This window comes from Bos mutus, chromosome 13 (assembly GCF_027580195.1).
Source record: "Bos mutus isolate GX-2022 chromosome 13, NWIPB_WYAK_1.1, whole genome shotgun sequence".
Lineage (NCBI taxonomy): Eukaryota > Metazoa > Chordata > Mammalia > Artiodactyla > Bovidae > Bos > Bos mutus.
This window is the reverse complement of record NC_091629.1, coordinates 4,047,804-4,075,225: the sequence shown is the minus strand read 5'-3', so window position 1 is coordinate 4,075,225 and position 27,422 is coordinate 4,047,804.

Below are 27,422 nucleotides of genomic sequence, written 5' to 3'. Positions count from 1 at the left end.
TGGGAGGAATTGGGGGCAGGAGGAGAAGGGGATAACAGAGGATGAGAAGGCTGGGTGGCATCACCGACTCAATGGACATGAGTTTGAGTGAACTCTGGGAATTGGTGATGGACAGGGAGGCCTAGCGTGCTGTGATTCATGGGGTCACAAAGAGTCAGACACAACTGAGCAACTGAATTGAACTGAATCCTAATAACTTAAGCAGAGCTTAATAATAAATAAAAAAATATTTTTTTAAAAAGATTTTTTGATGTGGATCTTTTTTAAAGTCTTTATTGAATTTGTTACAGTACTGCTTCTGTTTTATGGTTTGGCTTTTTGGCTGCAAGGCTTGTGGGATCTTAGCTTCCCCACCAGGGATTGAACCTGCACCCCCTGTATTGGAAGGTGAAGTCGTAACCACTGGACCACCAGGGAAGTCCCCTAGAGCTTCCACTCTGTAGACAAGATGACTATATTATCAGCACCACTCTAGAGATGAGATGACTGACATTCCATGATGCTTTTCCCAAGTCAATCCATATAACTGATTGTATTATATAAGTGATTTAGAGACAAGTGATTTTTTATATGATAAATATATATATGAAACCATGTAAATTTTGTCATGAAATTCTGTCATTTCAATGCAAAAAAACCACCTTTCAAGAGTTACGTTGATTGTTAAAAGATTATCTCTATGCAATCTATTTAGGATGCTTTATCAAATTGATATGAGAAGATGGCCATTGGCAAATTTGACCTAAGTTTGAGAAAGTTTAGTTATAAGACTGTAGTGTTATAGCATCTAGATCATTCAGGAAAACAACGTTGAAAGATATATAACATTAGGGACTTCCCTGGTGGCCCATTGGCTAAGACTCTGCTCCCAATGCAGGGGGTCTGGGTTAAATCACTGGTCATGAAACTAGATCTTGCAAATGCAGTGAAAACCTGGCACAGACGAATAAATGTTTTTTTTTTTTTTAAAGAGAAGTAAAAGGTATACAACATTATGATTTATTTTACCTGTGACATTTGTAAGAGTTAATTGTTACAGTTCATTTACTATGCACTTTCAAAAATAATGTTGGGCCTATAGGTGTAAAAGATGAGGAAGAAGCCCAGACACACTTTTTTTCCTTCCCACAAGGAGCTTATCCAGAGACCATGACATCAGTCACAGGTATGGTAAGAACTGCAGAGGGGGATTATAGCCACCAATGAGATCTTTCCTGAGATGTTGGGCTTGCAAAATCAACCCCCACAGACTCAGCAGCTACTCCGAACATCTCTGATTTTTCCCGAGTCACCCATTACAGCCCTGTGATCTGTAACTGGACCTTAGGGTGAAAGCGAAGGTGTTAGTCCCACATTGTGTCTGACTCTTTGTGACCGCATGAGCTGTAGCCACCCGGCTCCTCTGGCCATGGGATTTCCCAGGTAAGAATACTGGAGTGGGTAGCCATTCCCTTCTTCAGGGGATCTTCCAGACCCAGGGATCAAACCCAGGTCTCCTGCATTGCAGGCAGATTTTTTACCATCTGAGACACCAGGGAAGCCCAAGGACCTTAGGGTTTCTGGGGCTATTTTATGAAAAGCAACTCGTTTTGCTTATCTATATAACTTGTGTTTTTTATGCATTTCAGTTATACTTTTCTTCCTTATCTTTTACACCGACGGCTTAAAGCCCTATTTATCTCTCAAATAAAAGCAAGTCCCTTTGTAGTTGGGGTGAATAAGGAAGTACGTAGCAGCATATTGGGGCTATGCAGCCAGCCAGCAAAAAGCAAAGAGAAGAGGAAAGATACAGGGCTTGAGGCTCGCTTTCAGGCTGCTGAACAAGCTTGACTTCAGGCACCTGACTCTTCAGTTATAGAAAATGAGTGTTCCGGTCCTTGTCCCTGAAATGACAGCAGCAGAACCAAGAGCCACATCAACAAACGCTCCCTCTTTTCTTTAAAATAGGGGCTACTCTTCTAGTTTACTTCCAGTTGTCTATATTGAAATTTTACAAATTCTAGAAGTTTTTTTTTTTTTTTCCTGATGCATGTTTCATGAAATCTAGCACTCTATGAATTTTTGTTTTTCTTTTATAAAACACTTTTAGTGACTTCCCTGGTGGCCCAGGGGTTAAGACTCTGTACTTCCGATGCTGGGGCTCAGGTTCAATCCTTGATAGGGAAACTAAGATCTCACATGCCATATGGCATGGCCAAAAAGGAAAGAATAAACAGACCCCCTCACCAAAAAAAGAAAAAACTTTACTTAAAAAAAATTGAGGTATAGTTAATTTATAATGTCGTGTTCAGTTCAGTTCAGTTCAGTCGCTCAGTCATGTCCGACTCTTTGTGACCCCATGAATCGCAGCACGACAGGCCTCCCTGTCCATCACCAACTCCCGGAGTTCACCCAGACTCACGTCCATCGAGTCAGTGATGCCATCCAGCCATCTCATCCTCTGTCGTCCCCTTCTCCTCCTGCCCCCAATCCCTCCCAGCATCAGAGTCTTTTCTAATGAGTCAACTCTTCACATGAGGTGGCCAGAGTACTGGAGTTTCAACTTTAGCATCATTCCTTCCAAAGAAATCCCAGGGCTGATCTCCTTCAGAATGGACTGGTTGGATCTCCTTGCAGTCCAAGGGACTCTCAAGAGTCTTCTCCAACACCACAGTTCAAAAGCATCAGTTCTTTGGCACTCAGCCTTCTTCACAGTCCAACTCTCACATCCATACATGACCACAGGAAAAACCATAGCCTTGACTAGACAGACCTTTGTTGGCAAAGTAATGTCTCTGCTTTTGAATATGCTATCTAGGTTGGTCATAACTTTCCTTCCAAGGAGTAAGCATCTTTTAATTTCATGGCTGCAATCCTCATCTGCAGTGATTTTGGAGCTCCCAAAAATAAAGTCTGACACTGTTTCCACTGTTTCCCCATCTATTTCCCATGAAGTGATGGGACTGGATGTCATGATCTTCGTTTTCTAAATGTTGAGCTTCAAGCCAACTTTTTCACTCTCCTCTTTCACTTTCATCAAGAGGCTTTTTAGTTCCTCTTCACTTTCTGCCATAAGGGTGGTGTCATTGGCATATGTGAGGTTACTGATATTTCTCCCGGCAATCTTGATTCCAGCTTGTGTTTCTTCCAGTCCAGAGTTTCTCATGATGTACTCTGCATATAAGTTAAATAAGCAGGGTGACAGTTTCATGTATACAGCAGTGATTTAGTTGTAATATATATCTGTATTTTTTTGGATTCTTTTCCCTTATAAGTTATTATAAGACATGAGTATAATTCCCCGTGCTATACAGTAGGTCCCATACAGTTGTTTACCTATTTTATATATCGTAGTGTGTATATGTCAATCCCAGATCCTAAGCTCCTAATATGTCTCTTCTCTATCATTCTATCCCCTTTGGTAACCATAAGTTTGTTTTCTATATGGAGTTTTTTTTTTTTTTTTGCCTTCAGCCTAGCTAATTAGAAAACAATTTGGTTCCAATAATTTTTAATGACAGGTCAGACTCATATATTTTGGATTTTATCTCAATTTTTAATAACAGGTCAGACCCATATATTTTGGATTTTATCTTTTTTTAGTTACTGATCATATTCTACGTTGGAAAAAACCCCTAAGTCTAAATCAATATTTGTGTTCTAGTCTTTCTAAAAGGGGTAACAAACTAATTCATATGTATGCATATATACACACACATGATAGTCTTGGTATGTTAATGGGATCATTAGTGATGTCAAGGATTAAAATCCTTGTGGTGATAGTACAATGGAGGTGTTCAGCATTTTGAAGTTATCTTTGCTCATTTTCCTCTGTTCCTTTGCCAGTAAGTTCCAACACCTAAACAATGTCCTGAGGCCAAATTTAACACCTGGAGAGGAAAAGTACAAAAGTTTCATATTGTCAGTATCTTCAGAAAACTCCATCCAGAGGTTCTAAAGCTAATAATTCATCCCTCACTGATCCTCCCACCCCAAATGTTCACACACAGACACTCCCTGAATTAATAGGGAAAGACAATAGTATCATTCAGAAGTTTAGCAATAGCATAAGAGAGACTTTTGTGGGTAAATAAACAAAAAGTTTATTACACAAACAATGTTGACTGGAATATTTTTTTTCTTTTTAAAGAAAGTAATTCTGGGCTTCCTTGGTGGCTAGAGGTAAAGAATCCACCTGCCAATGCAGGAGACATGGGTTTGATCCCTGGTCTAGGAAGATCCCACATGCTGTGGAGCAACCAAGCCCATGCACCACAACGATTGATCCTGTGCTGTAGAGTCTGGGAACCGCAACTAAGCCCAAGAACCTAGAGCCTGTGGTCCACAGCAAGGAAGTCACCGCAATGAGAACCCCTTGCACACAGCTAGAGAATAGTCCCACTTGCCGTAACTAGAGAAAGCCTGTGCACAGGACTGAAGACCCAGCACAGTCAAAATAACATAAATTTAAACAACTAATAAAAAGAAAGAAATTCCAAAATAACACCATTATAATAAATTTCTGCCTACATGCAATAAAAAAATTTCCAGGTTTTTTTCATTGAAGAAATATGAGTATTATTTCCACATGAGAATAAAATTATCATAAGCATTTTCTGCTGCTGCTGCCATGTTGCTTCAGTCGTGTCCGACTCTGCAACCCCATAGATGGCAGCCCACCAGGCTTCCCGTCCCTGGGATTCTCCAGGCAAGAACACTGGAGTGGGTTGCCATTTCCTTCTCCAATGCATGAAAGTGAAAAGTGAAAGTGAAGTCACTCAGTCGTGTCTAACTCTAGGGACCCCATGGACTGCAGCCTACCAGGCTCCTCCATCCATGGGACTTTTCCAGGCAAGAGTAGTGGAGTGGGGTGCCATTGCCTTCTCCAAGCATCTTCTAATGGTGACCAAATATGTGAAGGTAGTTGGGACAGAGGAAGGCTTAGCAGTCCATAGCAAGAGTCTGGATTCAGAATTCCTGGGTTCATATATATGGCTCCATAGTTTATATACTTTGTGACCTTGGGCAAATTACTTAATGTCTCTGTTCCTTGGTTTCTCACAGGTAAGAAAAAGGTCCTTCAGATAGAGATGTGCCTAAGCCAAAACAATTCACTGCAGATACAAAGACCCTATATCTAGTATCTTAATGCAAGAAATTAGGATAAATTGATCAGCAAATTTAATGAAGAGGAGTGAGAAGTTGAAGGAGGTGAAACTTTAATTGTTTCAGCAATCTTTTCAGATGATTGTCATGAAGTGAAAAGTGCAATACAGAAATTATGGGATCTGGTAGCACAGGGTTTGATCTCTGGGTTGGATAGATCCCCTGGAGGAGGGCATGGCAACCCAATCCAGTATTCTTGCCTGGAGAATCCCCATAGACACAGGAGCCTTGTGGGCTACAGTCCATGGGGTTGCCAAGAGTCGGACATGACTGAGCAGCTAAGCACAGCATGGCACAGCACAGCACAGTACAGGTGTGAGTCTCTACTGGTTCAAAGTAGGTAAAAGGATAGTTGAAATTAACCTACCTGATGATACAGAATAGAAAAAAAGTACTAAATGAGTTAATTTTCTATCAGTTAAAGAAAAGGGAATTGTTGAATAGATCTCATGAAATAATCAGAGAAGGCAATGGCACCCCACTGCAGTACTGTTGCATGGAAAATCTAAGGAACGGGGGAGTTTGGTGGGCTGCCGTCTATGGGGTCGCATAGAATCGGACACGGCTGAAGCGACTTAGCAGCAGCAGCATGAAATAATATAATGCAATTAAATAGTACCTAACTAAATGCTCTGGAGAAGGCAGTGGCACCCCACTCCAGCACTCTTGCCTGGAAAATCCCATGGATGGAGGAGCCTGGTGGGCTACAGTCCATGGGGTCGCTAGAGTCAGACACTACTGAGTGACTTCACTTTCACTTTTCACTTTCATGCATTGGAGAAGGAAATGGCGACCCACTCCAGTGTTCTTGCCTGGAGAATCCCAGGGACAGGGGAGCCTGGTGGACTGCCGTCTATGGGATTGCACAGAGTCAGACACGACTGAAGTGACTTAGCAGCAGCAGCAGCAACTAAATGCTCTGTGAATGTTGGCTGTTATTATATTTGTCATATTTATGTTATTGTTTAGTTGCTAAGTTGTGTCAGACTCTTGTGATCCCATGGACTGTACCCTGCCAGGCTCCTCTGTTCATAGGGTTTCCCAGGCAAGAATACTAGAGTGTGTTGCCATTTCCTTCTCTAGGGGATGTTCCCTACCCAGGGATCAAACCCACATCTCCTGCACTGCATGTGGATTCTTTGCCACCGAGTCACCTGGGAAGCCCATACTTATATTCATATGTTTATATAAATATATTTCTATCTATATGTTTATAAAAATATTTTTATTTATATTTTTAATTCTATGTAATAATATGTATTTATTTTATATATTGCTTTTGTGTATATATTAATATCATATTTGTATTAAAATATGCTAGAAAACATATATCAATGACATTATTTAGGGAACTAGTGTCAAAGCCTGTACAGATGAAAAGATGATAACTTGAGTATTATCATCAAATATAGCTATCTCCTCAACTCTTCCTTGTGCCTGGAGAAAGTTCTAGTGGACAGTGTTGTTTTAACCATTGAGAGTAAAGATGTCAGAGATGTTCCGTAGAACATAGCTGGGATTCCTGATAGATACAGAGGGAATTACGCCACCTACTGAAGTTCTTCAAAATTTATCTGTTCATCATGAGAACTTAATGATCATAATAAACTTAATAAGATGTAACACTTCATAATCATTAATTAGTTAATCCGCAAAACATCTTTGTGAAATAGAAAAGGTCATTACCCTATTAGGATTACTCACAGGATTGACCAAGAATGCAGGGGAGACTCAAGTCATGAACCCCTAACATCAACGGTTCCACTTTCCTTGAGTGACTCAGGAGAAAGTTTGCCTGGCCGTAAAGATTGGAATAGAGTGTTTTTGAGGAAGTCGTCAAGCACCTTATTCCATCTACACTCTCTGCTTCTGTTGGCCTTAGGGCCACTGATCTAAGTTCACACCTGGTCAATTCTTAGCAAGAGAAACAGAACACCCTAGGAGGGAAGGCTTTCCTTTATGTTGCTTGCATGGATGATCCTACACATTATGGGAGTCTTCAGCGGGTTTTGCATATGTTCTCCCAGCTTTATGGAGGAAATAGACATCCTACTTCTCTCTTTGGAAGGTAAAAGGAATTGGCTCACTCTCCAAATTGCTCAATATTTTGCCCAAATTCATGATCATGAGACAAGTTTACTCCAGATTGCTTTATGTTGGGTTTTAGATATATTCTCCCCTAATAAGTCTCATTTAGAGATCTTAAAATCCTCATCCTCGTTCCTTCTGTCTTTATTTTTGTTCTTATGCGTGCCTGCCTGCATGCTCAGTTGCTTCAGTCATATCTAACTCTTTGCAACTCTATGGACTGCAGCCCACCAGGCTCCTCTGTGCACTGGATTCTCCAGGCAAGAATACTAGAGTGGGTTGCCATGCCCTTCTTCAGGGGATCTTCCCAACCCAGAGATGGAAACCTGCATCTCCTGAATCTCCTACATTGGCAGGAGGATTCTTACCAACTAGCACCACTTGGGAAGCCCTTATGTCTTTATATGTTGTAGTAAGCATAAGGGGAAAAACTTGATCCACAGCCTTAGTGCATGGAGGTTGAGCTCACCGGGTAAAATTTACTTTATAACAGCTGACCAGACACAAACTCTGTTTTCTCTGAATTGCTGTTAAGTCCAACCTGTAAAGTAGTTTTTCAACATGTACCAAAATCAAAGCAGAGACATTCAGGCACAGAGTGTATTCAGTAAAGTTTAAAATACCCACCTTTTTCTTTATTTAGCCTTTTGTCAGTTATTTATTTACTTGGTAAACATACATTGAAAGACTTCATACCAGGATATGTACCCAATATGAAAAAAAATCATATAATGCCTTCAGTTTATAAACAGTTTCATGTGGGTAATCCATTGGCTTTCCAGGCAGCTCAGTGGTAAAGAATCTACCTGCCAATGCAGGAGATGTAGGTTTGATCCCTGGGTCAGGAAGATCCCCTGGAAGAGGAAACGGCAACCCACTCCAGTATTCTTGCCTGGAACATTCCATGGACAGGGGATCCTGGCGTGCTTTAGTCCATTGGGTCACAAAGAGCTGGACATAACTGAGTGACTGAGCACAGACAGCTCAGTCCATCGCTTAAGATGGCTAGAGCAGACTATCGGTTAAGAAAAGTGATTGAAGGCTCACTGTAGTCTAAATTCAAATCTCCACGTTGCTACATGTCAGATCTGTGGAATTGGAGAAATTTGTTTTGTTTCCCTGTGCTTAAGTCGTCTGTTAAATGGAAAATAAAATCTCTCTGCCATGTTGTTATTAGGAGGATCAAATTAAATAATAGCTGCAAAGCAGTCAGGGCTTCCCTGATAGCTCAGTGGTAAAGAAGCTGCCTGCCAATGCAGGAGACCTGGGTTCGATCCCTGGGTCAGGAAGATCCCCTGGAGAAGGAAATGACAACCTCCTCCAGTACTCCTGCCTGGGAAATCCCACTGACAGAGGAACCTGGCAGGCTACCATCCATGGGGTCATAAAGAGTCGAATATGACTTAGCAACTAAACAACAAGAAAAGCAGTTAATGTATTATTAACATTTGAAACGCTGTAGATTAATAAAGGCTAGCTAGTTTTATTTTTAAAATTTAGGGATTCCCTTTAGACTAGAATTTACTTAGAAACAAATCTTTTAACCTGACTTGGTACATTTTTGAGCCAGGAACTTCAAGCTCCCTTTGTATCTGTGATGCATTGAACAAAATTGCCTGAAAGTGTCTCTGGGTGTTTGTTCTAAATTAACTAGATGGTTACCTAAGACCAGGAGATGTCCCCACTCCTCACAGCAGAGACTGCTCCCAAACTCAGCTTCCTACCAGACTTGAGGTATCTCCCAAAGTACGCATACCCCAAATCCCGTTTGCCATCTGGACTTCAGGTGCCAGGCAGCTAGCAATACAAAGGAGTCCAGTGAATGGCTGGTACTTCATTTCAAGTCGCCTGTGTATTGTCCCACAGACAGGCTGCCTTCTCAGTTTTGCCCTATGAAAGGCTTAAGTGACAGGAAGCAATAGCCCTCTAGTGGAACACAGACCCACACGCCAGGAGCAGAAGCTCTCTGGACCAGGCATTCCTCTCCGTGGGATGATGGCAGTTGACCCACAACTTCTCTTCTCTTACAGATCCAGTCTCACAGGTTTTCTTTGCCCAGTAAAGCCCATGATGTAGAGATCGTCTTGAACCCAGTGCCCCACAGGTGGTGGCCCAGAAGAAACTCACTGGACACAATACCTCCATGCTTCGTTTCTTAAAGGATTCCTTTTCAGTTTGCTAAGATTCCCAATGGGAATGCTAACACAATTGGCAGCAATCCTGGGTCCTCTGCATTCTGGAATTTACCGTTAGAACATTTCCTTCCGTCCTTCCTGGTATTAAAAAGAAAAAAAGCAAACCGGTTACTATTTTCATCCAATCAACTGTTCAGTGAAATAAAAAGGATTTTTCTTTACAAAAAGTTTATGGATTCATAGATGGCAGACATCCTTGATTAAAAGAATGCAAATAATTTAGAAGATTTAAAAACACAGTCTTTTTAGTTCTGTTACTCCTGTATTAGTGCGATAATTTGCTTTTGCTTTCTACTCTCATGGGTAAAATAAACAATGTGATTCTAATCATGTTCGCTAGTTTAGAGATATAAATAATCAAAGCTATGGTAACATATTTTTCTTGTGTTATAAAATTTTTTTAAATCCCTGTAGCTTGATGAAATATGTGTATCATGTGTCTACTACATGCATACATGTATGTAGTATTTATTAGGTTGATAAGAGAAATATTATAGCACAATGTAAAAAATAATTTTCATTTCTTTGACACAGGTTGGACTGAAGTTTTTCTTTTTTGCCTTCATTGGTAGTTTTTATGTAATCTTTTGTGAATTTCTTCTTACTATTATTGAAATAGCAGGTATTATCTGAACATACTTTTCAATTTGAAAATTCTTTTTATATTGACAGTTTAAATCAATATCTTCAGATATTTTATCATCTGGTCATTTCTCCACTTGTTTTGTTTATATTTTAAAATTCAAGCACATCAGAATTTTACATTTTTGTGAGAAAGGGTGTCAGACTCTTTGCGACCCCATAGACTATAGTCCACCAGGTTCCTCTGTCCATGGGGTTTTCCAGACAAGAATACTGGAGTGGCTAGCCATTCCCTGGATTTTTGTATAATTCAGCCTTTTTTTTTTTTTTAAAGAGTTTCTGTTTTGTTTAGATTTTTTGTTCATCCTTCCCTAATCCTAGATTACATAAATATTTATCTATATTTCTTTGTTTTTAAACAAATTGTCTACTTTACATTTAACTAATTTATGCTATCTGGAATAAACTTTGCTTTAAAATGTAATATAAAGATCTATTTTCTCCCCACTAATTCAGGCATTCTTCCCATAGTAGTTTGTTGAATAATCTTTTTGTAAATGTTTTATGTTTGTGTAACCCCCTCCCAGCTTCATTCTGCTCAGAAGTCTCCTTTCCAAGAGGTACATTCTGTCTGTCTGAATTCTCCTCATAATGATTTTCATCCTTTAGCTCTGCTTTCTTCTATGTCACACTTTTCATTATTCGATATTATACTTGACTTTTTGGTACGTTAATCTGAGTTATTGTCTCACTCATGAGAATGTAAGTTCCATGAAAGCAGGAACTTTTATGTCCATTCATGATTGTATCTCAATGCTTTGAAAATGTCCTTCTTATAAAAAAAAAACACTTCCTATATTGTTATCAAATAAAGGGATACTTGGATACAATGCAGATTTTCTCCTTTCATGTTATCTGACTTTGTAAATACTTTCTCCTTGTACTTCAGCTTCCTTTACACAATGTATCTTTTAAGATGGAATGCTGCTGCTGCTGCTGCTAAGTCTCTTCAGTCATGTCCGACTCTGTGCGACCCCATAGACGGCAGCCCACCAGGCTCCCCCGTCCCTGGGATTCTCCAGGCAAGAACACTGGAGTGGGTTACCATTTCCTTCTCTAATGCATGAAAGTGAAAAGTGAAAGGGAAGTTGCTCAGCTGTGTCCGACTCTTAGCGACCCCATGGACTGTAGCCCACCAGGCTCCTCCGTCCATGGGATTTTCCAGGCAAGAGTACTGGAGTGGGGTGCCATTGCCTTCTCCATTTAAGATGGAATATATGACAATTTTCCGTTTGTGCCTCTTCAGAGTAACTGAGTTCAATTGTTTGCTCTGAATGTCTCAATTTTTTTATGTGATAGAAGCTCTGAAAAGGTTATACATCTCATTAAATTGACTCGGTGTTCTTTTTCTAGAGATTGGTAAAGGAAATGTTATTAACTTTATGATTTCTGATGCTCTTAAGAAAACAAAAACAGCAAACATGATTTTTCTGTAAAAGGAAGTTTAGCTTATTCCATCTGAACTTTTTTTAACTCCACATAATGTAGTTTTATCCTGAGATATTTAGTTTTAATTTTACTTTCCATGGAAGCTATCTGCTCTTAGAAACAGTTTGGCAGCTCATGGCATTTTTTTCCCCCCTGCCAGTTCTCAGTCATGTAAAATCATGATAGAGGAAGAGAAGGAAATTGGTTGATGATCTCTGCGATGTTAACTGGTTGCTGAGCACAGACTGTAATCTCTCCTGAGTTTCCTATATGCTTTCAGGGAGTGTTCGCTGAGCTGTAAGGAGTTTGCAGTTGGAATTCCGCTGCACTGGTATCTCCGGCTAATTGGCTTTATATTATCACAACTGGAGGCCACTCAGGAAAGGGTGGAGCACACCAAGAACTGTGTGTAATTTATTAGGGTAAGGTCTGAGTGCCAACTACACAGGCCTCTCAATTCTCTCCCAGATTAGTTGACGATTGAAGCTCTAATTCATCCTACTAATTAATGGATTTAGCTTAATTGTCACAAGTTTAAATTTTGTGCAGGAGCCCAGAGACCTGAGAGTACTGTACGCGCCATAAATCAGTGGTGCACATAAGTCAACGCAGTTTTTGAGCTGCTTGTCTTCCCATGATGGCAAACCACCTGGCTGTTGTCTCAAAAAAAAAAAAAAAAAAAAGCAGACGGTGTCATCTTTATTCCCTCCCAGAAAAGATCCTTTTATTCCTTACCAGGAAAGAGAAGGTGATTGAATCACAGGGTGCATCTGTGCACACCCAAGATCATTTCTTCTGCTTTTCATCTGTTTCAAAAAACATTTTAACTGTGCTGTGCCAAGCATTGGGCTATGTTCATAAATTTCATCCTACTTCCTCGTTGGCACACAGCCAAGAAAATGGAAACAGGGCTTTCTTGTGGAAAACCGTCCAGCTCGGGGTTTGGGAACAATAAAGTTTCTTTTCATGTGTGAGGTCTGGGAGTCCTTCAGTGCTTCCTGTTCTGGGGACGCCAATGTTCATCTCCAGTGAGACGTTGCAGATGGAATCTGGCAAAACTATACAGGGAGCCGGGAGTAATCAGGTCTCTGCAAGGTGGGCCGGACCAAGTCCCCGGCTCACGGGGCCCATGGCAGGTGGCTCAGAGCTGATGCTCGCTCCTTTGTCCCCTCGGAGAAAACCTATCCCAGCTTCCTTCCGAGGCAGGCTTTGAGGAGGGAGCGGGAAGATATCTGGGAAGTTACTTCTCCTCTTTTGGGTCCCTCCTCCTGTGTCCACGTCATTCTTTTACTTCCAATAATGTAATATATACGGGTTTCCCAGGTGATGCAGTGGTAAAGAATCCATCTGCCCATGTGGGAGACACAGTGTTCCATCTCTGGGTCAGGAAGATCCCCCAGAGAAAGAAATGGTAACCCACTCCAGTATTCTTGCCTGGAGAATCCCACGGACAGAGGAGCCTGGCAGGCTACAGTTCATGGGGCTGAATAGAGTCAGACGTGACTCACCAATCACAGAACGTAATACATAGACAGTAGAGGTGGGACACTTTCCCCACCACTCCTAAGTACGATGAAAAATCCCCAAGCTGGACAATGTTTTTACTTGAATCCATTGGGTTTACAGGTCACTGGAGGATATGTTCTGTTGCCATTTGAGGTCATCTGAAAGAGAAAGGGGAAAAAGCATGAAGTAGATGCTTAGTCTAACTTACAGACTGAAGGACAGTGTTTCTCTTCGCTTGCTGGGGGCATGAGAATATGCCTTGCAGTTAGAGAAGGTACGGTCTCAAGACAAAGTAGGAAAAATGATTCCCTTAACCAGATGATTTAATCAAGCAAATATCCTCTTAGCACTGCTGCTGCTGCTAAGTCACTTCAGTTGTGTCCGACTCTGTGCGACCCCATAGGCGTAGCCCACCAGGCTCCCCTGTCCCTGGGATTCTCCAGACAAGAACACTGAAGTGGATTGCCATTTCCTTCTCCAATGCATGAAGGTGAAAAGTGAAAGTGAAGTTGCTCAGTCGTGTCGGACTCTTAGCGACCCCATGGACTGCAGCCCACCGGGCTCCTCCATCCATGGGATTTTCCAGGCAAGAGCACTGGAGTGGGGTGCCAGTGCCTTCTCCCTCTCTTAGCACTAGTGCTAAATAAATGTTTTGGTGTACAGTTCCATGAGTTTTAACACACACACACAGATTATTGTAACTACCGTCACAAACAGGATACAGAAGGATTCTAACTTGTCCCAAATCTTCCATCATGCGGACCCTTTGTGGGTAGATTTTCCCCCCCACGCCCGTTGCATCTCTGGATTTGGCAGAGTTCTTTGATACATATGACACCAGAAATACTAACAACAAAGAAAAAAATTAATACATTAACTTCATCTAAGTTAAAAAGCTTGTTCCTTGAAGATCACAGTGAGGAGTGAAAAACCAAGCCACAGGCTGGAAGAAAACACTTGAAAATCACCCATCTGACAAATGTTCAAGGTACTTTGAGCAAGAGGAAATTGAATAAGGCATGATCTTTTTCTATAAGAAACTGTAGTCAAGTGGAGATAGAGATCAGTAGGTAGTAGACTATACCTGAAGAAGGATGCAATTCATGCTAAGATATGTGAAGGGAAATTGCTCCAGCTTGGGAAATTAAGGATGGCTCCATTGGGCGTGGAAGCTGATGGGAAAGGCTATTCTAGAGGAGGGATACACGGAAGAAAAGCCATAGAAGTGAGAAAATGCAGGGCATAAGTAGGAAAAAGCAAGTAGTCCACTCCGGTGTCACTTCTGTGTCAATGATGGCTTGATGAGAATGAATACAGGCCTTCTCAGCTTCTAATATTTTCCAATGAATATCCTTCAACATTTTCCCTTCCTAGGCTATAAGGGTGAAATGTAGCTGTCTTATAAGTAGAAGTTGCTCCCTGAGAGTAGATTCCCTGGTTGTGCTGAAACATAGAAAACTGTGAAGGGTCAGTTAAAACCAACTGAACTGTCAGGATGGTTGATTAGAAATACAAATATTAAGTGCACTGTGATGAGCATAATAAACAAAACAATGAAACCAATTAGAAGGCACTTTTGAGAACTTCAGGTTTCGATTGTTATAAAGGCAGAGAAAAAGACTTCAACTGTTTGATCTATTTTGTCAATAATCTGAATAGTTTTGAAAGGTCCTACATGTCATAGGTCACTTAGACCCTGGTCATTGCTCCTTTGTTGTTAGACAAGCTGCAGTGAGACCAGTCTCCCCAAGTCATTTTTCCTGTGTACCATCAGACTTAGAAACGAAACATAGGCTTCTGTAATCTCTTCTACTGGGCCAGTGTGCAAGCTAAGTCATTTCAGTTGTGTCCAATCTTTGTGACATTAGTGACTGTAGCTCACCAGTCTCCTCTATCCATGGCATTTTCTAAGCAAGAACAGTGGAGTGGGTTGCCATGCCCTCCTCCAGGGGATCTTCCCGACTCAGTGATTGAACCCGAATCTCTTGTGTCTCCTGATTGGCAGGCAGATTCTTTACCAGTAGTGCCACCTGGGAAGCCCTTCCACTGGGCAACATTCCTGAAAGAACTGAATCTTTTGCTGTTGGTCAACTGTTGAAATGAGCATAAAAAAAAAAAAAAAAAAATGAGCATAGAATTAGAATTTAAATTATGTTAAACAGTGGAGGAGTATCAGAATATAAACTTATACCACATTCACGCTTACACGCTTAAAGCCTGCTTTTTAAAATTCTGTTTTGTAGCTTCTTTAATACAAATAAGATAGGATGCATTGGAAAGATCTGATTCTTGTCATTTGTATTCATTTTCCTTCAGATATATTCAATATGAAAGAGATTTTTTAAAAATTTGTGTTCACTTTTTTTGTGTGTATGTTTCTGTGAATTTTAACATGCACAGAGTTTCTTGTAATAAACACTGCAAACAAGATACAGAATAGCCTCAACACCCTCAAAGAATTCCCTCTTTCTGACCCTTTATAGATAAACCCTCCCATGAGTTTGGCAAATAGTATCCATAAAGATAAAATTGATAAATAGAAGCTCATCAAAATTTTTAAAATTTGCTCTTCAAAGAACATAATTAAGAGATTGAAAAGACAAGCGACAGACTGAGAGAAAACATTTGCAAATCACATATCAACAAAGATATATTCAAAGATATATTCAGAAAAAAAGAAATCTTGAAACTCAACAGGAAGTGAATAAACAACACAATTAAATAATGAGCAAAAACTTTGAATGAGACTTCACCAAGAAGACAAAGGGTAGGAAGAGAGGCAAATAAAAAGATCAGTAGTCATTAAAGTCCCATAAATTAAAACCATACTGTGAAATCATTATGCACCTATTAGAACAAATAAATAAAAATTACTGATGATACCAAGTGATGAAAAATGTGGAGGAACTAGAATGCAGAATGGTGCAGTTACTCTGGAAAATAGGCTGACAGTTTCTTTAAAAAGTCAACATATACATCACATGTGACTCTGCAATCACATTACTATTACATTACTTTATCACTTACTGGTGGCTCAGAAGATAAAGAATCTGCCTGCAATGCAGGAGACCAGGACTTGATCCCTGTATCAGAAAGATCTGCTGGGGAAGGGAATGGCTATGCACTGCAATATTCTTGCCTGGATAATCCCATGGACAGAGGAGCCTGGCAATTATGTTAGTTTAATAATCTAAAAATGTATTTAAAAAAAATAAAAATTGAAAAAACTGTCCCAAATTGAACATGTCATTTCCTACCTTCAGCTATACCCCCACCCCCTTTTATTCTTTTTTTGACTCTCAGTTAAAGCCATTATCCTCCTCTTAGAGGTCCAGGCTAGACACTTCACAGTCATCATTCTGTCCCTTTAATTAATTAATTTATTTTTAACATCTTTATGTACAATTAAAAGCAGAAAGTAAAGAACTAAAGAGCCTTTTGATGGAAGTGAAAGAGGAGAGTGAAAAAGTTGGCTTAAAGCTCAACATTCAGGAAACTAAGATCATGGCATCTGGTCCCACCACTTCATGGGAAATAGATGGAGAGACAGTGGAAACAGTGACTGACTTTATTTTTGGGGGGCTCCAAAACCACTGCAGATGGTGATTGCAGCCATGACATTAAAAGACGCTTACTCCTTGGAAGGAAAGTTATGACCAACCTAGGCAGCATATTACTTTGCCAACAAAGGTGCATCTAGTCAAGGCTATGGTTTTTCCAGTAGTCATGTATGGATGTGAGAGTTGGACTATAAAGAAAGCTGAGCGCTGAAGAATTGATGCTTTTGAACTGTGGTGTTGGAGAAGACTCTTGAGAGTCCCTTGAACTGCAAGATCCAGCTAGTCCATCCTAAAGGAAATCAGTTCTGAATATTCATTGAAAGGACTGATGTTGAAGCTGAAACTCCAATACTTCGGCCACCTGATATGAAGAGCTGACTCATTTGAAAAGACCCTGATGCTGGGAAAGATTGAGGGCAGGAGGAGAAGGGGACAACAGAGGATGAGGTGATTGGATGGCATCACTGACTCAACAGACATGGGTTTGGGTGGACTCTGGGAGTTGGTGATGGGCAGGGAGGCCTGGTGTGCTGTAGTCCATGGGGTTGCAAAGAGTCAGACACAACTGAGCGACTGAACTGAACTGAACTGAACCTTTGAATAGCTTGAATTCTAATTCTCCATTATCTTTGCAATGAGTAATTATTGAAGAATTAATAGGATAGATAAACAATTACTTTTAGAATTGTATAGAACTATAGCAGTGACAGATTTTATTTTCTTGGACTCCAAAATTACTGTGGATGGTGACTGCAGCCATTAAATTAAAAGATGTTTGCTCCTTGGAAGAAAAGGTATGGCAAACCTAGAGAGTGTATTAAAAAATCAGAGACATCATTTTGCCGATAAAGTGTCCTATAGGCAAAGCTGTGGTTTTTCCAGTGGTCATGTGTGGATGCGAGAGTTTGACCATAAAGAAGGCTGAGTACCAAAAAACGGATACTTTCGAACTGTGGTGCTAGAAAAGACTCTTGAGAGGCCCTTGGACTGCAAGGAGATCAAACCTGATTTCCTGAAGGAAATCAGTCCTGAATATTCATTGGAAAGACTGATGCTGAAACTGAAGCTCCAATACTTTGCCCATCTGATGTAAAGAGCTGACTCTTTGGAAAAGACCCTGATGCTGGGAAAGATTGAGGGCAGGAGGAGAAAGGGACGACAGAAGATGAGATAGATGGTTGGATGGCATCACTGACTTCATGGGCGTGAATTTGGGCAAACTCTGGGAGATAGTAGAGGACAGAGGAGCCTGGCATGCTGCAGTCCGTGGGGTCACAAGAGTTAGGCATGACTGATCAAGCATACACAGACACACACACACACAAATATCTACTGGGTTCCAATCCCTGTTTCACTGCTTACTCTGGGTGAACCTGGGCAGGTTTCTTAATCGTCTTGAACATCAGTTTCCTTATCTGGAATTTGAGAGTAGCATCATTGTCTTGTACCTAATTTTGCAAGAGTTAAATCATCCTATATCATTAATGTCTGTTACAGAGTCTGGATTCAACCAGGCACTTTCATTTGTAAGCACTTGTACTCACATGATTTCCTAGCACATCAAATAAGTAAAGCATACACACAAAACCACACACTCATTAAAAGTAGGATTCCAAATTGAAATAATTGTATCTTCGTATTACTCACTCGCTGTCCAATATGACAAACCAACCAACCAGCCTCAGGTGGCTGTAAAATAAATTTACCATCAGAAATAAGATGCAGAGAAAAATCAATAGCCTTGTGGTCAATATTAATCTCCCATCAATAAAAGCCCATATCTTTCACTGTTTATGGTAATTGTCCCACTGATCTACTTAAAGTGCTTACAATACTTAGAGGGTCCTGCTGATAGCATCTTATCCAGGCTCTGAGCAGCAGTGTCAAGGAACACCCAAGGCTGGGGCTGGTTCTCCTGCTGGTTAATTTGACAAGGGGTCCTTGGTTGTCACAGATACCAGACTGTGTTTACTGGCGGGTCTGACTTCCCTCCCTCCTCTCTAGGTAAGGGTGGCTGTCCTTTTGAGGTGTTCAGGGTTCACTGAAACAAAATAGGCCTGGGCTCAGCTCACCACTTAAGCCAGTGATGTTAGGAATCTCACTGTATGTACTCTAGGAGGCTTTTGACATTAAATCACTCTGCTGGCGGCAAAGGAGACCTGTCTTCTCCATAGAAGTCTATTAATATGCACACATAGAGCTTATTGGCATTGAGGGCCGTTGTCCAAACAGCTTTGTTTCACTTCCCAGTAAAAGTCTACTCTTCCCATAGAAATCTTGCTTCCAACAAGTGACTTGCATTGTTCCCCAAATTAACATCAAGTTTAAGAATTTATAGACTTACTGGCAGTATGTTAATTTTGGTTCAAGATGCTTTTTTGGAGAATAAAGACATGGCCTGTGAAGGGTGATATGCCCATTCCTAGCTAAACGTTGGCTTCTTTTCTTTTTCTGTAGCCTGCCCTCACGCCCACCTCAAATACCATTATTAGCACCTTGGAGGTCGTGGAGGCAAAAATGCTTTCTGAGCTTGGTGCTTCCAGTAATTGCAAAAAAACGCACTTATCTCTGAAGCTGAGAACCCATAATTGAACAGTGTTGCCCCAAGTATGGGCTTCCCTGGTGGCTCAGATGGTAAAGAATCTGTCTGCAATGCAGGAGACCTGGGTTCGATCCTTGGATAGGGAAGATCCTCTGGAGGAGGGCATGGCAACCCACTCCAGTACTCTTGCCTAGAGAATTTCATGGACAGAGAAGCCTGGCAGGCTGCAGTCCATAGGGTGGTGCAGAGTCAGACACGACTGAAGTGACTGAGCAGTAGCAGCATCTCCAAGTATAACACACACACACACACACACACATGTAGTTGTGCAAAACTTTGTCTAATGCAGTTGATAATTTTCAACACTGCCTTTTAGACTGAGCAGAGTAATTCAGAAATTTACAGGATATATTACATTATACACTCCTACAGTCTATTTTAGTCAGCCGCATCCTTTTTTTAAATATATATTTTAGCCAAACCTTTCCAAGTCGCACATGCTGTTTGAAATCATAATGACAGACATTACTTTGATGTTACTTTTTATCCTTAACTCAGCCATCATTCACAGCTGCTTCTGCTTCGATTGAACAAGGCACTTAAAAAAGGGAAGATATTATATAAATTAAATTTTCATTGCTCTAACTTATCAAAAGATTGCACCATTTCTGATTTACAGTTAGGACTGCAAATCAACTTCAAAAGGCAAGAAATAGAAAAGTGGAGGCATAGTCTTTCATGGTCTATTACTGAGAAGGGAGAAGTGATATAATGATAACAAAAAGGTTTCTTCTCTTGAACAATAGAATAAATAGAAGAAATATCCATTCCTCTTGTACCTGTGTGTTTATATCCATGTATAAGCTTTGTCTTTGACAAAGCTCCTAACTCTTTGAACTCTTAACTACAATGCAAACAACTCCCGAAGGGCAATCATTATAGAATTGTGGCCTAAAAGAAATTAGAGGCTGGAGATACACCAAGAAATCAAAAAAAGGCCAGCCTACTGCTTTCAGGCCTATGTAGTATTAATAGAAGCATTTCTAGATGTGACACGTATCAGGGAGTTTATCTGCCCAACTTACACCTGATTAGTGGTAAAGCGTACCTGGAACCAAGTCACCTCATTCATCTGAGTTCAGTGCTTGTCCCACCCTATACAGGACTTAATTCTGTAATATCAGTGCAAGAGAGGCTCATTGGGCAATAGTTGAGTTGGTGCCCCCAGATTCTGACACCTTCTGGATTCCCGGTTTATCTGATGTTTATTTCTGTGCTACAGAGCGACTTTTTTTTTTCCTAACTGAACCTCATCACCCTGCTTTGCAAACTTCCATCTTCATATCTAGACTTGTCATTCAGGCTCTCTTTCAAGAGTTCACATTTGATAAAACCCATCCTCAAATACCCGTTCTTTACTGGACATCTCTTCTACTCTTCTGTATCCACTCGCTTTCTTTTTGCTTTTTAATCTTGTCCCTCTTCAATTCTTCTCTCTTGAGTAGAATCCAAAAATCTACACCACTGGCCACTCAATAAAATTCTAGACTCCTTTTTTTCTTTTTTAATACTATCTTTATCCTCTGATGACCTCCACCTTTGACTTAGTCATTTGCTTCGCTGAGAGCACAAATCACAAATGTCAATGGCCCCAGGTGCTTTTGCCAGTGTGGCTCCCTTCCTTTATTAAAAAACATTAAAACATATTTTATGACTGCTTTGGTATAAAGATGAATATAATCTTCCACACTGAAAGTTCATTTTTCCTCTCTCTGATCTTAAAAGAAATTGAAACATTTTCTTGGAACCCCTAAAAGTATGAGAAGCAGTTGGCTCAGTATCTGTTCTACCTAATGGATAAATTGGCCTGGGATTAAGCCATGGAAAAGTACAGATTTGATTCTGTTCAGAATTCACTTGGACTGTAGGCTTTGAGAGCAGCCAGGTAGTCAGTTGATGTTTATGCCCTAATACTTACCAGGATAAACATTTTCTTTGTGCCTACTATTTCCACTTTCTTTTAGAGTCATAGTTACACTGGTTTATCCCATTTGTTTCCATGTTGTCTTCACCATATCTTTTCTTGGAAGTCAGTTTATTGATTTTTAAGATGCATAATGCATGTTTACTCTAAAAATCAGAATATATTGGACATATTATAAAGAGAACACAGATTGCCGATCATCATAATCAGATTCTCTCTTGAACCATTGCAACTCTGGCTTTCATCACTTATCACTCTATTCATCACTGATTTTCAAAGTCAACAATGACTCTTTTCAAAGAGTAGAGACAGGCTTCCATTTTGTACAAGTCTGTGTGTCTTGGTTTTGACTGTGTATCTTGTTAGGAAACATAGACTAGAGATAGATTGGAAAAGACCAAAAGGGTTGAATGGCCATGTTCCCTGTTTCACTCATTCATTTAACTGAATCACTTGTATACCGTAACCTCTTCTTCTCTGTCTCCTTTTCCCCTCCACAACTCCCCTGGTCCCCAAGATGTTCTTTTTTTTTTTTTAACTAATTTTTATTGAAGTATAGTTGCTTTAAAATGTTGTGTTAGTTTCTATTGTATGGCATAATGAACCAGCCATCCATATATGTGTGTGTGTGTGTGTGTGTATGTATATATTCCTCCTCTCTGGGCTTCTTCCCATTCAGGTCAGCACAAAGCATTAAGTAGAGTTCCCTGTGCTCTACAGTACATTCTCATTCAGTTCAGTTCAGTTGCTCAGTTATGTCCGACTCTTTGCAACCCCATGAATCGCAGCACGCCAGGCCTCCCTGTCCATCACCAACTCCCAGAATCTACTCAAACTCATGTCCATCGAGTCGATGATGCCATCCATCCATCTCATTCCCTGTCATCCCCTTCTCCTCTTGCCCCCAATCCCTCCCAGCATCAGGGCCTTTTCCAATGAGTCAACTCTTCGCATGAGGTGGCCAAAGTACTGGAGTTTCAGCCTCAGCATCAGTCCTTCCAATGAACACCCAGGACTGATCTCCTTTAGGATGGACTGGTTGGATCTCCTTGCAGTCCAAGGGACTCTCAAGAGTTTTCTCCAACAACACAGTTCAAAAGCATCAATTCTTTGGTGCTCAGCTTTCTTCACAGTCCAACTCTCACATCCATACATGACCACTGGAAAAACCATAGCCTTGACTAGATGGACTTTTGTTGGCAAAGTAATATCTCTGCTTTTCCATATGCTATCTAGGTTGGTCATAACTTTCCTTCCAAGGAGAAAGCGTCTTTTAATTTCATGGCTGCAATCACCATCTGCAGTGATTTTGGAGCCCAAAAAATAAAGTCTGACAGTTTCCACTGTTTCCCCATCTACTTGCCATGAAGTGAAGGGACCAAATGCCATGATTTTCATTTTCTGAGTGCTGAGCTTTAAGCCAACTTTTTCACTCTCCTCTTTCACTTTCATCAAGAGGCTCTTTAGTTCCTCTTCACTTTCTGCCGTAAGGGTGGTGTCATCTGCATATCTGAGGTTATTGATATTTCTCCTGACAATCTTGATTCCAGCTTGTGATTCTTCCAGCCCAGCGTTTCTCATGATGTATTCTGCATATGAGTTAAATAAGCAGGGTGACAATATACAGCCTTGACATACTCCTTTTCCTATTTGGAACCTGTTGTTGGAACCTGTTTTCTGTTGTTCTATTTCCAGTTCTAACTGTTGCTTCCTACATATAGGTTTCTCAAGAGGCAGGTCAGGTGGTCTGGTATTCCCATCTCTTTCAGAATTTTCCACAGTTTATTGTGATCCACACAGTCAAAGGCTTTGGCATAGGCATTAAAGCAGAAATAGATGTTTTTCTGGAACTCTCTTGCTTTTTCGATGATCCAGTGGATTAGTTATCTATTTTATACATAATATCAATAGTGTATATATGTTAATCCCAATCTCCCAGTTCCTCCCTTGTTAGCCATACAAGATCCTTTTTTTTTTTTTTTTTGCTGGTTGCAGAAGTCCCATCCTGATTATTGGCTTCAGTTCCCACCAGCGACTGAATAATTCTCAATCTGTGTCCCAATTCATGCTCTTGAGAAAGATAATCTGGTCGAAAACACTCACCCTTTTCTTTGCTTCTTCTTTTAGCAAAGTGATGAGGGGAGAACCTAGTCAGAATGAGAGCCCTTAGTTTCCTATTGACTTTTTAATTCCCCTCTTACCCTGTTTTGGGCTTCCTTGGTGGCTCAGACGGTAAAGAATCTGCCTGTAATGTGGGAGACGTAGGTTCAATTCCTGAGTCAGGAAGATCCCCTGGAGAAGGGAAATGCTACCCACTCCAGTATTCTGGCCTGGAGAATTCCATGGACTGTATAGTCCATGGGGTCGCAAAGAGTTGGACACAACTGAGTGACTTTCACTTTCACTTTCTGTTACCCTGTTTATGGGATTGCTTGAGAGTCAATCTTTGGGATTCTCTTATTCTTTTTTCTTTTCTTTTCCTGCAAAATTCTTTATATCTGACCTCTCATGTCACACTTCCAGTTCCTCAAGTCATTTTCTGGATATTGAGGTTGAATCATTCTGAAGTTAACCGAAATATGAAACTTGGAGGTCGTCTGTGCCATTTCCCCTTTATTCTAGTTTCTGATACTCTCTTTTTCCTTATCAATATCTCTGGTATTTTTCACTCACACATACATATAAAGACATATCCATATTTTATTGAATGACACAACTTGGATAAGGAAACCAGGGGAAAGTGTATTTTTATTTTCTGTTTTTGGCAGGTGAGTGCATCAAATTCCTCATAGTCTAATAGGAAGAACATTTGGTTTGGAGCTAGGAAAGCTTCATTTCAGTCCCAACTCTCTTATTAATTAATTGAGTAACCTTAGGGAAGTCATGTCTTTTCTGGATCTCATTTTTATTATCTATCAGCGAAGCCCAACAATACTTTATTTGCTTAAAGGGCAGATGTTAAGCAATGTGATCTTTTGAAAGCCCATCCCATCAAAAGTCTTATGCAACAGCTGCAGTGAGTAGGTGAATATATTTAATGACAAGGACTACTTATTAATTGCTAAGTTATCACTTGAAAAATATATCATTTCTACATAATGTCATCTGTGGGGCTTACTATAATTACAGTTCCAATGTGGATATTTATGGATATATATATATATACATATGTATCACATATCAAAAATGACAGAATGATCTCTGTTCATTTCCAAGGCAAACCATTCAATATCACGGTAATCCAAGCCTATGCCCCAACCAGTAATACTGAAGAAGCTAAAATTGAACGGTTCTATGAAGACCTACAAGACCTTTTAGAACTAACACCCAAAAAAGATGGCCTTTTCATTATAGGGGACTGGAATGCAAAAGTAGGACGTCAAGAAACACCTGGAGTAACAGGCAGATTTGGCCTTGGAATACGGAATGAGGCAGGGCAAAGACTAATAGAGTTTTGCCAAGAGAACACAGTGGGCATAGCAAACACCCTCTTCCAACAACACAAGAGAAGACTCTACACATGGACATCACCAGATGGTCAACACTGAAATCAGATTGATTATATTCTTTGCAGCCAAAGATGGAAAAGCTCTATACAGTCAGCAAAAACAAGACCAGGAGCTGACTGTGGCTCAGATCATGAACTCCTTATTACCAAATTTAGACTTAAATTGAAAGTAGGGAAATCCACTAGATCATTCAGGTATGACCTAAATCAAATTCCTTATGATTATACAGTGGAAGTGAGAAATAGATTTAAGGGACTAGATCTGATATACAGAGTGCCTGATGAACTGTGGATGGAGGTTTATGACATTGTACAGGAGACAGGGATCAAGACCATCCCCACGGAAATGAAATGCAAAAAAGCAAAATGGTTGTCTGCGGAGGCCTTAAAATAGCTGTGAAAAGAAGAGAAGCGAAAAGCAAAGGAGAAAAGGAAAGATATAAGCATCTGAATGCAGAGTTCCAAAAAATAGCAAGGAGAGATAAGAAAGCCTTCCTCAGCAATCAATGCAAAGAAATAGAGGAAAACAACAGAATGGAAAAGACTAGAGATCTCTTCAAGAAAATTAGAGATACGAAGGGAACATTTCATGCAAAGATGGACTCGAAAAAGGACAGAAATGGTATGGACCTAACAGAAGCAGAAGCAAGAATACATGGAAGAACTATACAAAAAAGATCTTCACGACCAAGATAATCACGATGGTGTGATCACTCACCTAGAGCCAGATATCCTGGAATGTGAAGTCAAGTGGGCCTTAGAAAGCATCACTATGAACAAAGCTAGTGGGGATGATGGAATTCCAGGGGAGCTATTTCAAATCCTGAAAGAGGATGATGTGAAAGTGCTGCGCTCAATATGCCAGCAAATTTGGAAAACTCAGCAGTGACCACAGGACTGGAAAAGGTCAGTTTTCATTCCAATCCCAAAGAAAGGCAATGCCAAAGAATGCTCAAACTACCGCACAATTGCACTCATCTCACACGCTAGGAAAGTCATGCTCAAAATTCTCCAAGCCAGGCTTCAGCAATATGTGAACTGTGAACTTCCAGATGTTCAAGCTGGTTTTAGAAAAGGCAGAGGAACCAGAGATCAAATTGCCAATATCTGCTGGATCATGGAAAAAGCAAGAGAGTTCCAGAAAAACATCTATTTCTGCTTTATTGACTATGCCAAAGCCTTTGACTGTGTGGATCACAATAAACTGTGGAAAATTCTGAAAGAGATGGGAATACCAGACCACCTGACTTGCCTCTTGAGAAACCTATATGCAGGCCAGGAAGCAATAGTTAGAACTGGACGTGGAACAACAGACTGGTTCCAAATAGGAAAAGGAGTATATCAAGGCTGTATATTGTCACCCTGCTTATTTAACTCATATGTAGAATACATCATGAGAAACACTGGGCTGGAAGAATCACAAGCTGGAATCAAGATTGTCAGGAGAAAATCAATAACCTCAGATATGCAGATGACACCCCCGTTATGGCAGAAAGTGAAGAGGAACTAAAGAGCCTCTTGATGAAAGTGAAAGAGGAGAGTGAAAAAGTTGGCTTAAAGCTCAGCACTCAGAAAATGAAAATCATGGCATCTGGTCCCATCACTTTATGGCAAATAGATTGGGAAACATTGGAAACTGTCAGACTTTATTTTTTGGGGCTCCAAAATCACTGCAGATGGTGATTGCAGCCATGAAATTAAAAGACGCTTACTCCTTGGAAGGAAAGTTATGACCAACCTAGATAGCATATGGAAAAGCAGAGATATTACTTTGCCAACAAAAGTCCATCTAGTCAAGGCTATGGTTTTTCCAGTGGTCATGTATGGATGTGAGAGTTGGACTGTGAAGAAATCTGAGCACCGAAGAATTGATGCTTTTGAACTGTGTTGTTGGAGAAAACTCTTGAGAGTCTCTTGGACTGCAAGGAGATCCAACCAGTCCATCCTAAAGGAGATCAGTCCTGGGTGTTCATTGGAAGTACTGATGTTGAAGCTGAAACTCCAATCCCTTGGCCACCTCATGCGAAGTGTTGACTCATTGGAAAAGACCCTCATGCTGGGAGGGATTGGGGGCAGGAGGAGAAGGGGACAACAGAGGATGAGATGGCTGGATGTCATCACTGACCCGATGGTCATGAGTTTGAGTAGATTTCGGGAGTTGGTGATGGACAGGGAGGCCTGGTGTGCTGTGATTCATGGAGTCGCAAAGATTCGAACACGACTGAACAACTGAACTGACTGATACACATGTATTTTGTAACAACAATTTTGTGAGGTTTGTGCTATGTTTGGGGTCACATTATGTATTTTTTTAATTTGCCAAAATCTATTTAACATACATATTTGAAAGAGCAATTAATCTTGAGTATATATTTGTTTGAAAAACCTGCTATTTGTCCTAATCTTATAATGTATTTTGGTTTCTTGATTGTAAATATCAGATTGTTTCTAAACATAAATTTTCTATAATTTGAAATTCAATTTTAGGAATGTTTAATATGTGCCTAAAGTGTGTAAATTACCTTCTAGAGGCTAAGCATAGAAAGATGAGCAAAGCACTTTTCTAGCAGAACAGTGAGATGCAAAACACTGTGAAACTAGACTAAGTGTCTATGTTGAACCTAGGAGTTTAAGAATTGAAGAACATTCATTCTTTGGTAAGTATCACTAAAGACAGGTAAACTATTTGTTATTTGTTGATTTCTGATTTAAAATGTTAACACCCATTTATTGTTAAGAATGTATATTTGAAAAAATGTCAAAAGTACTTTTTAGGGAGTTCCTTGGTGGTCCAGTGGTTGAGATTCTGTGCTCGCAATGTAGG